The following is a 16,003-nucleotide window of genomic DNA, read 5'->3' as shown; positions in this document are numbered from 1 at the left end:
GAAAATTTTTGCAAGTCAAATATCTGATAAGGGACTTCTATCTAGAATATATAAAGAACTATTAAAACTCAGTAATAAAAAGGCAAACATTCAATTAAAAATGAGCAAGAGAGACAGATAAATCGACCGATGGATCTCCATAGCCCAAGGAGCACACGAAAAGACGTTCAACATCATGACTCTTTAGGGAAAATGCAAACCAAAGCCACAAATGGATACCATGTCATACCCGCTACATGGCTATAATAAAAAAGACAGATAATAACAAACGTTGGAGAAACTGGAACCCTCATAAACTGCTGATGGGAATGTAAAATCGTGCAGCCACTTTGGGAAACAGTCTTAACAGTTTCTCCAATGGTTAAACATAGTTACCATTTGACCCAGCAATTCCGCTCCTAGAGATACTCGTATATTCAAGAAACACGAAGGCATTATGTTCACACAGAAACTTACACAAAAATATTCTTAGCAGCATTATCCATAATAGCCCCCAAATGGAAGCAACCCAAATGTCTATCAATTGATGAACGGATAAACAAACTGTAGTTTTATCCATAAACTAGAATATTATTTGGCCATAAAAAGAAATGAAGTTCTGACACATGCGACAACATGGCTTGACCTTGAAAGCGTTACACTAAGTGAAAGAAACCCGTTACAAAAGAGCACATATTGTATGAAATGCCCAGAACAGGTCAATCTAGAGACAGAAATTAAAAGTAGTGGTTGGTTAGGGCTGTGGGGTTTGTGTGGTGACAGCTAAGGTGAGCAGGGGTTTTTTTGGCGGGGGTGGGGGGGTGGGGGTGGGGCTTAATGAAATGGTCTAAAATTGATCCTAGGGATAGATGCACAACTCTACGAATATACTAAACGCTACTGGACCACACACTTCCGAGAGATGAACTGGATGAAATGTGAATTTCAACAAAGCTATTAAAAATAGCAGAGGGGCAGTTTTTCTCTGTAGTAGCATTCCAACAAGTAAATGAAAAGGAATAACAGAATTGCAATATCACAATTTCGCAACTTTCCTGAATGGCAAGCTCTAGGAACTGGGCAGCAGTGGCTACCAGCATTCTAGTAGGAGACAATCAGCCATCACGTGCTTCCTGAGGAAGAACAGCACCCCCAAGACCCGCTCTGGCTCCCCATGCCTCTCTCTCCACAGGGGAAAAAGAAATCAAGCCTGGGACTGATTCAAGCACTAGATCCAACCTCCAACTGCAGAAAATTCAGAAGGATGTTCTAAACTACCTGGGGCTGCAATCAGCAAGATCAAACCTGTGGGAAATTCTAGAACGTCTTAGGACAAACGACCCAGTTTCTTTAACAGAATACGGACAAGAGAAGAGATGGAGAGGATACCTACAGATTTTAAAAAGAGATTAAAAAGACATTTTTTCTTTTCCAAAGGCAAAACTAAACTGCAATGTTCAAAGATGCCCACATGGGTGATAAAACTCGGAAAGAGAGTAAAGTGATCACAATAGTCAGGAGAGTTGTTGCTCTTGGGGCTGGGAGGGTATATGACCTGGAGGGGGCACGGGGAGGGTGTGTGATGGGAGGGGGCACGGGGAGGGTATATGACCTGGAGGGGGCACGGGGAGGGTGTGTGATGGGAGGGGGCATGGGGAGGGTATATGACCTGGAGGGGGCATGGGGAGGGTGTGTGATGGGAGGGGGCACGGGGAGGGTATATGACCTGGAGGGGGCACGGGGAGGGTGTGTGATGGGAGGGGGCACGGGGAGGGTATATGACCTGGAGGGGGCATGGGGTGTACTTCAGGCTGGCGGGCAGTGTTCCAGCTCTTGACCTGGGTGGTAGTACAGGGCGTCTGCCTTCCAGTAATTCATTACACTGTACCTTTGTTTTATCTGTACAGCTGTATTTGTGTTACACAAAACAACAATAACAAAAAGTAAAAACAAATACCAAAACTAAGTCACTGGATTTCAGCCTCTTTCCTTTAGACGCTTTTTCCTTCTGGAAATACTCCTCTGAAGGCTCCATTTGACATAAGCCGATGGCTGGATGTGCAATGACATTCTCTATAGCGTTCTCGGAGAAACAAGACGGGCGGGTGGGCAAAAAGAAGAAACAACCGAATGCCAACCTCAAGGACACAGAACTGGGGCCACCCAAACTCCAGCACACTCTCCAGCCATTATAAACGATCGTTACGAAGCTGAGCTAGACATAAGGCAAATTCTTATGACAACACTAAAGAGACGACAGAGGAAGAAGAAGCAGTGATTCCAACCACATAAAAATATGTGTGCGGTTATGTGGATTGCTTGATAAAAACAGGAAATTTGCACAAACTGAAATGGCTGTATTAGGATGGAGAAACTATGGATGGTTTTCTTCCCAAGTTTTCTTTAACACTGATCTTTTGGAAGTTTGTTAGACAGCAAATACAATTTTTAAAAATCGCCATCCTGGTACCCTTCCCCCTTGCCCATAACAATCCATCTTCTGGATTTACTTTTTCCTATTACGATCCAGCGCTATTGGCCCCGTGTAACACTTATCATCATGGTGCCAATGATTCATTAGCAGGTTTCCTACTGGGACAGAACTAGTTAGTGTAAAGCTTGAGCAGCAGGATGTGGCAGGAAGAATTGGGCTGGGAGGGAGCTAGAGAGTGGCGCTCTAGTCCCAGATGTGTCACTATTGTGACCTGAAACAATTCATAATTTCCCCAAATCCATATGGCCATCCTGGGCCTCTCCTGCAGCTGCACGTAAGACATCGTGCCCTGAATATACAGGGCGACGAAAACGCACCTGGCCCTATATCCAACCTGCTCCCCACCTGGGTCTCCCTGTTTTGGTTCAGGGCTCACCATCCAGGTGTGTAATTTTAACACAGAGTATGAACTGTAAAAACACACTTCTGCACATGGCAAATGAGGGAGGGTAGCTCAAGTTTCTGTCTAGGTCATTCCAAGTCTGACTTTTCTGATGTCTTTCTAAAATGGCTCTTAATTTAGAAGGAGCTCATGATGGAGGTTGGGAAAAGAACCTTTCTAGGGGTGGTAAGACCCTTCTGCCAAGCTGGATTAGCTCCTGTATTGGCAGACCCTCAGCTGGACTCTGAGGTAGCAGACAGAGGGTCTGGGAGACAGGAAATACCATTTTTCCTCACCTATAAGCACTTTCCCCAATTACCTCCACCCACCAAGTATGCTCTCTGCTCTCTTCTGCTGGAAGGGAGAATTCCCAGTGGCCCTGCCCAGCTCTAAAAAGCATCTGGTAAAATGATGAGGGCTGGCATAGAGGGGTGCTCAAAACAGAGGTCCCAGGGTTAAGGGCAGGCTGAAGAGAGGAGGGTCAAGGCCACAGCACTCCCACTCCTCCCACCCTGCAGAGTGGCCACTCTTAAAATTGAGAAGGCTCTAGATAACCCACCTGCTCTGCCACCCAGGACATTGCATCTGGGGCAGCCCCTAGCAGCCCACAAACTGTCAGTTCAGGTTTAGCCCAAACACCTCCTCCTTTGGCAGCCTCCCCAACTCTCCCCCTCCCCCAGGGCAGTAAGTGCCCCTCCGCTGTGTTCCCACAAGCGGGTGCATGCCTTTATCACACACACCTGCCTCACACTGCATCACAGCTGCCCAAGCTCCTGTCTTACTCTGACCTCAGACTGGGCACTCCCTGCGGGCAGGTCTAGCTGTGTTCAGCTGAGCACCACCTCTCTTTCCTCCATCCCCAAAGCACAGTGTCTGGCTGACACCCATAGCAGGCACTCCATAAATGTGTTTGCTCTGGATGGGCCATGAACAGACAAACAGACCGATATTTCACCAGCGACAGGCCTAAAACTCAGAAGATACTCATTAAAATCTTTTCAAATTAAGTATTGCAGGAACAAGCGCCTAGGGAACCATGCTGCACTTCCAAGGCCATTTACCTAAACACTATTTTGTGGCTATTATGTGAAGTGCTGTCTAGTGGTCACAATAGGAGATCCATTAATATGACAAGACTGGAAGCCATTCCTTGCGGCCTCACTGTTAACTAGGTCTCCTCTTCTGCGACGAATCCACTCATTCAACAAATATTTACCAACGGCTCATCAAATGCCAGCCATTGTTCTAGGCTTTGGCCTCCACTGGGGTCACAACGTCTGCAAGAGAGCGGCTACAGGAAGCCTTCCCCAAAGAAGTCCTTCCCCCGGGAGCAAAGTCATCCAAACCACAGGTGGCAATGCCACTTAGCTCCCTGCCTTCCGAAGCAGAATACACTGAAGGTGAAACCTCACTAAGTCCAAATCACCATTCTGGCATCCTGCGATGCTCCATCTACCTTAAGACATGCTGTCCCCAAACACAGCAGGGCAGAGTGTGCCACCCTGAAGTCTTGTACCCACCTTGCCCAGTTCTGCTTCCTCCCATCTCAACACATCACTTTTCACAAGGACCAACAACCAGTGGTTTTGAGTCAGCACGTCTCTCGGAAGCAACTCCTTCTGATCTGCCAACAGCTAAAAATAACCGAGCCCATTAACATCACGTGTAAACTAAGAGTCGAGAGTTGCCAACGAAAGACTGGGTCAGGCAGGCAGCCAGCCGGGAAAGGTATGGACACTGTGATATCTTCGCTGGCCAGTCCGAGGTTTTCAGCCAGCCTCCTGATAAGGAAGACGGACGGACAGCTGACGTCTTCACTGTCCCAGCAATAAATTCTCTCTCCTGACCCTTTTAGATAAGAGGCCGCTGGCACTGCCTTATTGCAACCTGACCCAAGTGCAATGTAACAGGTCGACTGTGGTCCCCGAAGCACAAAGAAAACAAGCCAATCCATCCCAATCTCATTAGTCTCCAATAGCAATTAAGACATCAGGCATCGCAGGAAAGGCTGAAAGGAGGGAAGAAGCTGTGTGACTGTTCCAGTCCCGTGGATACATCCTAGTTGTGAATGAAAACGGAAAGCATGACATCTGGGCAGCAAAAGGACTTCAAGAGCCATCTCCTTGCAAGCACCTGAGACTCTCCTGGGTCCCCCTGCTCCCCACCCATCAGATGACACGTCCTTGCACCCGTCTTCAGAAAGGCTCTCCCTTCCATCTCTACCATGGCTCAGGCCACATCACCCCATACGGACCCAGCAACACCCCTAGTGTCTCACTCCGACACCCATCCTCCCCGTTGGCCAGAATGGTCTTCACACCACACAGCCCTCATCTCAGTCACTTTTCTACACAAGAACACCCACCACAGGATGAAGTGCAGGCTGCTCAGCGCGGTGTCAGGGACTCCGCACCATCAGTACCGCCCAACCCGAGTCCCGTCTCATCTCCTCCAGGCCCCACACAGACCCTGGCTCATCACAGGCTGGATCCCGCTCCCCAGCTCCACCGCACACACCATCGTACCCAGCAGGGCCCACCCCGAGGGCTTGGCTTGTGTCGTTCCTCTGCCTGGGTGCCCTCCTCCTCCATCCTCATTCCTATCCCTGCCTGCAGCAAGCCAGTCCCCAAGGCCCCTTTCAAGTAACAATCGTTCATTATTAAACTTCTTGTTGGCAGCACCGCGTCACATTCTTTTTTACTTCGGTACCACCTGATATTCTGAAGCTCAATACACATAACGGCTGATGTGGATTAAGGAGGATCCTCCGTTCCCATCCCACAACAGTCTTCAAATGACCCACTTTTAAGAAGTCTGGTCTTCCTGGTCCATCTCCACCGGGAATTCTCCAGAGAAAGCTGGGACCTGAGCACAACACCCTGACGCCATGTCTCCTTTGGATCCCTGTCGGTTCTCACGCAGACTAGATCCCTGGTGTCTGGGAAACCACACCACCCAATGGCCTATCCTTACGGCTCACGAACATGCTGTGCCTGACACACAAAATATTATGAGGTTCTGGATGTTGATATATGGGTTAAAAAAAAAATAACCAAAATAATTGTGGTGAGGGTTTCTGAACCTAAATGCAGGCTTTGACATTTGTTCCAATTAAATTTCATCTAATTAAATTGGCCCATGATTTATCCTGTTAAAAACACGAGTCCCAGGCTGCTATCCCAGAGATCAGTTATCGATCCCAGTTTTACAAGATGTGGGAAATTTGATACACAGGAGGGAATGGGAGATGGTGATGGGGGCTGGTATCTTTCCTTGGTTCTACAGTCCGGAAGCCACCCACCTGACGGTGACTTCAACCGGTTATGAACATACACAGTTGTCACACGTGGGTGATGCCCTGGGGCTCTTAGAGGCAAAAATGTTGGGTTGGGAACTCAGTTCTACCTCTTTTCTAGCAATATGACCGTGACCTTAAGCACCCCTTCAAGTCTCAATTTCTTCACATGAAAAATGGGGTACTCTCATCTGCCCTGTCAACCTTGCAAAGCCACTGAATTAATAATAATAATAATAATAAAAAAGCTAGAGAGCAAATGAGCACACATTGTAAACAACAGTGTCCGTGTGGGGACAGAGCCAGGAGTGTAGTTTCCAGGCTCTCGGCCTCGCGTGGAAAGGGGCTGGCTCAGGTAGTAAATGGCCATCAACTGTGATCGAATGGCCATCAACTGTGGCTAGTTGGCCGTCAGCTGTACCCAGTGAGCCACTGGTCACTAATATAACTGCCGTGGCTACACTAGCAGCAAATGGGGCTAGCAAGAAGATGGTGGCTGGGCTGGCAAATGCGGATTGCAGTTAGGACGGCGGACAGTGTGGTTCCTGCTTCCTGTGTCTCCAACCCAGCCTCCAGTGAGCGTATAGTAGTATGACTCCCCTATCTATGGCTCCGTGGGTGTTCCTTTTTGGCCTCACCATATCCTGCGTTCTTATGTGGGGAACGGGAGCAGAGACCCCGCAGGCCGCCCCGCACAACAGTCCTATACACACACAGGAATTATTATTACTTTCATCCAAACCTGATTTCTCTCACTTGTCCACAGGAATAACACAATGTGGTTTTTACCAACCGCTTCACAAAAGTCGAGGTACAGGAATTCCACGATCAAAGCAGCCTAGTAATACCCTTTAAAGAAAAACTGAAGCTAGTGTAGTGCAGGGATTTTGTAAACACACGTTCGTCCCCGGAGATCAATTCCTTCCTTTCCAAATCCTTAACAACCCTAGTTTAAATAATGTCAGAACTCACCTGGGATCATTAGTTGGTTTCCTGATCAGCAGTTCCCAGAAGGCACCTGCCTTACGGCCTGTTTCCACGGTTTCTAGGAAGTGCTAATTTCATGGTTAGTTACCAGCTCCCTGCCCCCAAACCCTCACAGCTCAGTACCTGGCTAGTTTTCTGAGCCATAGTAGGAAACTAGCTCTCTATTATATACACACACAGTGCACAGTGGCCCGGGGGGGCGGGGGGGGTCTCTGTCCCCACTGCTATTGCTACTCAGTCACCATAAACAAATATAAACTGTTTAGTCCAGGACGTCATAAACATACATATCTGAAATTACCAAATAAAGTTACCTTGAAATTTCATGAGTGAGAAGTAACAGTAGTCCCCCCTTAGTTGTGGTTTCACTTTCCGTGGTTTCAGTGACCCACGGTCAATTGCTATCTGAAAATATGAAATGGAAAATTCCAGAAATAATTTGTAAGTTTTAAATTGTGTGCTGTTCTGCATATCATGTTAAAATCTCAAGTGGTCCAGCTCCATCCTGCCCGGGACATGACTCATTCCTTGGTCCAGCGTCTCCACACTGCAGTCACTCCCTGCCTGTTAGTAGCTGTCTCGGTTATTAGATCGACTATTGCAGTATCGCAGCGCTTGTGTTTAAATAACCCCTATTTTACTTCATAATGGCCCCAAAGCACAAGAGTAGTGATACTGGCAATTCAGAGATGCCAAAGAGAAGCCCTAAAGTGCTTCCTTTAAGTTGAAAAGGTGAAAGGTCTTAACTTCATAAGGAAAGAAAAACAAATCACATGTTGTGGTTGCCAACATCTATATAGTAAGAATAACTCTTCTACCCATGAAATTCTGAAGAAAAAAGAAATTCATGCTAGTTTGGCTGTCGCACCTCAAACTGCAAAAGTTACAGCCTTAGTGCATGATAAGTGCTTAGTTAAGATGGAAAAGGCATTAAATTTGAGTGGCGAACATGAACAGAAAATGTGTTCTGACTGTCGGCAACGTGTGGCGCCACAAAGCATTGAATCTATAGAGACTTCAGCAAGGGGTCCCCTGAAAGGAGTGACCGCATTCACATAACTTTTATTACAGTATATTGCGATCATATAATTGCTCTAGTTTATTATTAGCCATTTACTGTTCATCTCTTATGGTGCCTCACTTATAAATTAAACTTTATGATAGGAATGCATGTATAGGAAAAAATGTAGTAATACATATATAGGGTTCAGTACTATTTTTGGTTTCATGCATCCACTGCGGGTCTTGGAGTGTATCCCTGGGGGGGGTGGGGGGGGGAACGGGACTACTGCACCATCTCAGCCATCAGCAAGATTTCGTGCCTCACAACTGAAATGTAGTGATGATGCACAGACCCTGGAGAGGTACCCATAATCTGCCGGATATCTCAGCCATCAGCAAGATTTCGTGCCTCACAACTGGAATGTAGTGATGATGCACAGACCCTGGAGAGGTACCCATAATCTGCCGGATCTAAGGCTGTCCAGTTCATAAATCCCACCCCACAGCTGAAGAGCGTCAATGTTTACCAAGGTTCCGTGAGCCCATTTCACAGAGCAGTGACTTGGCTTCAAAGAAGTTATGTGACCAAGTTTATACTGCTTATAAGTGGCAGAACAAGAGTCAGGACCCAGCCTTCCCGATTCTCGGGACAGAGTTCTTTCCACCTCATCACACCACTTCTCTAGTCAACTCATTTGCCTCTTTGGCTCCAAGCGCATGCAGTGTGTCCTGCAAACAAGAAATATTTCTTAAGCCCAACTCAACACACAGATACTGAGCACCTACGTCATGAATGGTCTGAGCTACAGCTGGGCTACAGGGCCGCGTGGTCTACCAGAAACAGACTTCCCGGTGGGGTGGCAATCCCCGTTTTGTGTGAAGGGTAGGAAAGTTGCGGCAGAATGGAAAGCCAATTTGCTCACAAACTACCACAGAAGCCAAGACGCTGTAGCAAGGGACATAGACAGTCTGGGCGGCTCCTGGAAATTCAATTCTGGTCAAACAGAGCACATGTTATTAATTTCCTGATTTGCCTGGCAAACAATCTCTTGGCAATCAGAGGAAGCAACCAAAACAACTGCCCTTAATTTTGATCAACAAAGAACAATCTTAGAGGCAAGTGACTGTCTTCCTGTTGTGTGAGCCAGTGAAAGGAGGCACCTGGTGGTCAGTTCTCCCGACAAGCAGGGTTCCCCGCCCACCATGGGCGCAAGTGCCCAATGGGTTACAGGAGGTCGGGGCAGGCAGAGTTGCGGTTTCACCATTCTACCACAGAACACAGCCACACTGCCTTCAACTAACGGAGAGATCGCTTTAAAACACTGAGACTCTGTGTTGCATTATTTACTCTTGGTCAACCTCTGTCCCTGCCTGATAAACCGTCTGTGGGCCAAGCCGTAGGTAAGTTACATATCAGCAAAGGTTCAAAGCTCTCATTTGATCCTTTACCAGCACTGCCCTCACAGGGCTGCTGGGAGAATTAAATGACCCCACTGGCCATGATCCTACGAACCTTCTTTCAATCAATGTGGCATACCTAACATCTCCTAGTGACCTCCATTTCTGTACGTCTGTAGCTCCTTCCAAGCACGCCTAACACAAAGGATTCAACAATTACAGGGAGTTTCCCATTTATTCCTCAAGATGCTGAATGAAGTCCAGACACCACACAGTACTTGATCCCAGATGCCCTGAAAACTGGTTTCACCCAACGCTTCAAATGTTCTGCCTCCCACTCTCAACAGGAAACATCAAAGTAGCACAAGCCGGTCACTCCTCAATCTTTTGGTGATACTGGTATCAAGCACATGTTTATATATTATCCCTAGTGGCAGGGACATTAACCAACTATCTGACAACCTCCCTAACACAAAAGTCCACTGGACATATCCCTTCGAGCTCTGGATTGGGAGCCCTTCATGGCACCTTTATTATGACGCAAGGTGAATCACATAACCTGTCATACTGCTCTCGGCAAAATGGCGTCCACTCAAAATCCCTCATGAATGAGAACGAGGAGCAGGAGGCTGCCCTGAATGACCTCTGAAGGCAAGTGCTTCCTACCCCAGTGGCCTCCTTCCTACACATCAAGACAGGCAAGTACGTGGGGAGTGACAGATCCCAGGTGGCAAGCACCTAAGGTGTTAGTTTAGTGTTATTCTTTGGAAACTGTGGTGCTTACAAACAGGGCTGCAAGGTCTCTGCACTTTTCCCTGGAATCTGGAAGCACACGGCACTGCTTCAACCCAACAGAATATGGTGTGAATAATGTTTTGTGATTTTTAAGGCAAAGTGACAGTTCTCTTGGGATGCTTGCTCTGGAGGTAGAGCCAGCCACCATGTAAAAGGTCCAACTCCCCCGAGACTGCCGTGCTGGAGATGCCACAAGCAGATGTTTCAGTCAACCATCCCAGCGGAGCCCCTACTTCTAGTCGTCACTGCCAAGGTGCCTGACGTGTGCTACGCCATCTTGGACCCTCCACACCAGCCCAGCTTCCAAATGGGTGACCTTGGTCAACGCCAGGAGGAGCAGAAGAATCTCCCAGCTGAGTCCCACCCAAATTCTTCACCACCAGAATCCAGGAGCTATGGACAACAGATAACGAGAATGGAAAGCACACATATACACATACAGGTACAGCAGATGTGTATGCCATGTGTGTCTATACATGAAAGTGTCTCATAATCTTAAAAAATGTTTCTGAGGAAATCCCCACATTGCGATACTAACTTCGGTATCACCTGTTTGGAGATAAGAAAACACAATAATAAACCTACGAATTCTCAAAAAACAAAACAAAACAGGATAAACAAAAAGACATTAAAATCGATGGTTGAACTATCTGAGGCTGCCATACTCTGCATTCACTAACCACATATTAAGAATTCAATAAACTTGGCTGAAAAGAGGGGAGGAGATTGTTACGGAGTAAGAGTCTGAAAAAACATTATTTACCAAATGCAAGGTATGGTCAGGAGTTGGCTCCTGATTCAAACCAACCAACCATGAAAAGGTTTCTGAGATGAATGGGGAAAACGGAACAAGGACTTGATATTAGATGACATTGTTCATTTGTTCAGTATAACAATAGTATTATCTCGTGCTCTCGTGCTTTCTCTCTCTCTCTCTCTCTCTCTCTCTCACACACACACACACAAACACACACACACACACACACACACACAGTGTGTATATTTACATGTAAGAGATACTCACTTAAGTATTAAGAGCTTAAATGACAAGCTGTCCGGTAGTTGCTTTAAAACACTCCAGAAAAATAATAATAAATGGGTGTTATATACATGAGCCTGTTTTAGCATACTGTTCTCTCTACTCTGTGTATTGGAAGATTTCCAAAGTAAAAGCTTAAGGGAAACCTCCCAAACTGCAAAAGAGTGGAGGGTTGGATGATGTCAGCAGCATCGGGCCTGACTGAGCCTTGCCTTCGAGAATCCAAGCCACTGGTTGGGAAGAGAAGGCTATGTCCACGGTGAAGGTGAAAGTGCAGTGGGATGCAAAAGGGGAAAACAACTCCCATCCATTGACAATTAATATTCTTTCAAGTCACTAAAACAACATACAATAAGCAGACCTCTGTCGGGATCCAACTCAGCACCTTACGTCACTCACATTTCATCCCAACCCGTCCGTGGTGCAGCTTATAAAGGGGCTGCACTGCTGTACCTTTGCACCCAATTTCACAGACACAAATAACACACTTTTATAGCGAGAAAGAATGTAAACTAGGAAAGCTAAATTTGTTTAAGTTTTGGGTACTCAAGTTAACATTCTACCTCTCTAATTTCATGGAAACAACGACTTTCATCCCTGAGAATATTTCTGAACCTTGAACTAAAGCACCATCATCTGTTACCCAGCAGAGTAAAAAACATTTGCTATGGAACAAGACAAGCTCCTCGGTGGACATGCTCAGATAGCCCCAGTGACCAGGATTTGGTTCGGAGCCCAACTCCGCAACCAAGTTATCAAGGAAGAACGCAGGGAAGTTCTAAAAATCAGCAGATTCAAGTGGCTCATTTTACAGCTGGGTAAAACGATGCCAACAGCAAGTCCCATTGCCAGGAAGCCACTGCAAAGCCAGGAATAGAACAAGATCCTCATGACCCTGAGACCAATAAATTTTCTTTCTTAGGATTATCTCAAGATGACTGCATTATGGATGTCACCTGAATAGGCAAGGAAAAGGCAAGCCTAGAATTTCTGTTTCTGAAAGATTAAGAACCAAATATGCAACACCAAAAAAAAAAACGAAACAAAAAAACCCACCACCCAGAAATCTCAGTGTTGAAAACTCCTTGACTGTGAAAAGTACTTAGTTTGGGGAAGAATTTTTGGCTTTTTACATAGTGCACCAGGTGAAGAAAAAAAAACAACCCACCCCAAACCATTGGAGAAAGGAAAAAGAAAATGAAACAAATTTGTGCCTGACTAAACAGTAACATGCAATTAAAATGATGGATGTCTTGGTGCCAGAGGTTGAGTTTGAAAAAAGCTGCTGGAATAAGGGCAGCCCTGAAAATAAATTGCCAAATTACTTTTTGCAGCCAGATTTCAGATTCCCCCCCTGTGCAATTCTGAAAGCAAGTAACTCCACATAAATATGCAACAAATTCCCAGGAAACCCAGCCAAAAGGCAGGAAGAAAAAGAACTAAGTTTTGGGTGGACCACGGCCCCCACCCATCCTGCATCTTAGGAATGTGACTGTATTTGCAAAGGAAGGCAGCTCAGCGCTGCCTCTCACACACGAAGCTTCTATAACTACCCTTCCCGTAAGGACTACCCTTTCTCTATGGAGCCCTTTAGAGCTCTGAAAGCACAGTCTGGATGTCACAGCACACCCCGTGAGGCAGTGGCTGAAGGCAAGGGCTCTCGGGGGTCTGGGGGTCTGAGTCCCAGCTCTATTACTCAGCTCAGGTGGAGTTTGGTGTCAGGAAATGTCTTACCTGGTAAGAATGCTTGAGGACGAAACGAAGGATTTAGTGGGGCTTGGCCCCACAGTTCACCCACAGGGCACGGCCTGTGATGGAGGTGGCCTCATTTTAGGCAGCAAGCTCATACACCGAAAAAGAGGAGCTTTATAGGGGTTAAAAGACGGGAGCGATGGTGTCCCCACCAAAATTCCTAAGTTGAAGCCCTAACCCCCAGTGCCTCAGAATGTGGCTGGAGTTGGAGACAGAGCCTTTGAAGAGGTAATGAAGTTAAAATGAGCTAATTAAGGTGGGCCCTAATTCTGACTGTCCTTATAAGAGAGAGAATGGGTCACAGGCAGAGACCTCAGGAATGCCAAGAGGGAAATGACCCTGTGACCCTGTGAAGACACAGCGAGAGGGCGGCCATCTACAAGCCAATGAGAGAAGTCTCCGAGGGAGCCAATGTTGCCAGCACCTTGATGTCCGCGTTCCAGCCTCCGGACTGAGACATAAATTTCTGTTGTTGAAAGCACCCAGTCTGCAGTCTTTCGTTATGGCAGCCCAAGCAGACCAATACAGGGAGGAACACACCTTCAGGCGAGGACCAGGTCTGAATCCAGGCTCCTCCACTTCCTCACAACCAGCATGATCCCAGCTAAGCCCCTTCACCTTTCGGGACACGTTTCCTGCCTATAAAATGGAGATAACACAGCACCCTTCCACCGAGCAATGGTGAGGGTGAGCTGACAACATTGCGCAGAGGGCCCCACCCCACATGGTCAGCACTGGCTACCATCAGAGCCAGGGCTATGCCACAACCCCGGACTCGAAGCTCCAAGAACTTTCCAGCACATTCCTCTGGAGATCCAGAGCCTTTGCTGGGTGGCCGGTGGCCTACAGACACTTTGCATGGTGCTCCCAGGACGGACTGATGGTGGGACCTGTTCCCAACAGGACGCGGCTTGAACCACAGTGCAGTCTTGGAGCCCAAGTTCCTGGGGTGCCACCCATGGCTGGTGTTCCTCACGTATGGACAATGAACCCAGCTGGCAGATTCGCCTGCATTTTAGCACTTTTACTGATCACATCAACGACTAAGGCACAGAATTCTAGGGCTATTTACTTGGCTCTGTGTGTCTATGAGATTTCAAAACGCTTAATGACGGGAAAATCACCTAAAACCTCTAACCATGTCTATGGTGAGCTTGGCAGTTAGGCTCATCCCACTAACTGAGGCACCACCACCCATTCACTGAGGCTGGGTATACAAATAAAGTTGTCTTTTTATGCCTGGCCTTTGACTTTCTTCTCTTTCCTTTCTTTTTTTTTTTTTTTTTTTTTTTTGGGTGAGTCAGTAGTCTTAAAAAAAACGTCTCCTCCAAGAAGGCAGAGAATGACACGTTCCGATGGAGAAAAGGAGGGTGTGATGCTTACAGCCTCTCCGTGGGTTTGGATTTGTAAAGATGGCATTATCAAGATAATTCCCCTGCGGTAAGTGACTTGTTAGTGTAAGCTGCTGAGAGAAGAATGTTGACTGTACGTTCACCACACAAGAAGTCAGCCTTCCCTTATTCATTAACTAAGAAAAACAGTTTCCAATCATACATGCATTTTAAAATCAACAACTGAATAACAAGCAAGGTACAAGCATTAACTAGTATTGTTACGGAATGCATCTGTAAAATAGAATACACAAATAGGAAATTATTTACAGAACTAAACGCCTAGGTCTGACAATTCGTGAACTTGTTGCAAGGATGTTGCTAACCTTTTTTTATATCAGAGGGATTATTCATTATGAATTTGTACCAACTGGACACAGTTAACCAGTTTACTATCTGGAAGTGCTCAAAAGGCTGTGTGAAAAAGTTAGACGACCTGAACTTTTCACCAACAATTCATGGCTCTTGCATCACGACAATGCACCAGCTCACAGGGCACTGTCTGTGAGGGAGATTTTAGCCAGTAAACAAATAACTGTATTGGAACACCCTGCCTACTCACCTGATCTGGCCCCCAGTGACTTCTTTCTTTACCTGAAGATAAAGGAAATATTGAAAGGAAGACATTTTGACAACATTCAGGACATCAAGGTTAATATGATGACAGCACTGATGGCCATTCCAGAAAAAGAATTCCAAAATTGCTTTGAAGGGTGGACTAGGCGCTGGTGTCGGTGCATAGCTTCCCAAGGGGAGTACTTAGAAGGTGACTGTTGTGATATTCAGCAATGAGGTATGTAGCACTTTTTCTAGGATAAGTTCGCAAACTTAACTGTCAGACCTCGCACAGTAACGTCTCCTCATTGTCAACTGCTATGGATTGACCATCAGCTAACCCCAATTTTCCCCAGCTCAAGAAGAACTAATTCAGCTGGAACGGCTGCTCACACAAGACCCTAATGCCCCAGGACTTCAAATCCTGGTCAAAAGGTATTCCCACAAGACGGCCACTAAGCCAGGCATTGAATCCGTCAGCCCTCATACTTCTAAAAGACCTACAGCATGTAACAATAGGAGAAAAATCTGTCCAGTGTCACAAGGTGCCACCCACGTGGTAGGCACTTTGAGGAATGTGTGCTGGAAGGTGCGGAATGGGGAACAGGAATGGCGCACAAACAGGGAACCTCACACCGGTGCAGAGGGTCATGAGGAATGGGGGCAACTGGGGACAGTCACCCCATGATCCAGCTGACTACTGCTCTAGGGGAATTCAGATTGTGCACTCAGATCTTTTTTAAGACAGTCTACAAATTAGAATTTTTATGTGACACGTGGCCAATTTTTAGAAGCCTTTTACAGACCTCTAGTCTCCTTTTTTATTGAAGCATGACATATATAGATAAAAGAGCACAGCTCATATGTGTACAAGTCAAGGAATTATGAGAAATGAACGTATTTGTGCAACCACCATCCAGGTCAAAAAGAAAAA

General features: G+C 46.5%; 1 protein-coding gene across 7 annotated transcripts in view; it reads right to left on the bottom strand.

Annotated features, from left to right (window-relative positions):
- EPB41L4B (erythrocyte membrane protein band 4.1 like 4B) overlaps positions 1-16,003 on the bottom strand; it is a 117,219-nt gene that overhangs the window by 86,208 nt on the left and 15,008 nt on the right. The gene's annotated exons all lie outside the window — the stretch shown is intronic.

Source organism: Rhinolophus sinicus, chromosome 16 (assembly GCF_057876585.1).
Source record: "Rhinolophus sinicus isolate RSI-liver-muscle chromosome 16, RSI-T2T, whole genome shotgun sequence".
Lineage (NCBI taxonomy): Eukaryota > Metazoa > Chordata > Mammalia > Chiroptera > Rhinolophidae > Rhinolophus > Rhinolophus sinicus.
This window is presented reverse-complemented; position numbering and strand designations above follow the sequence as displayed.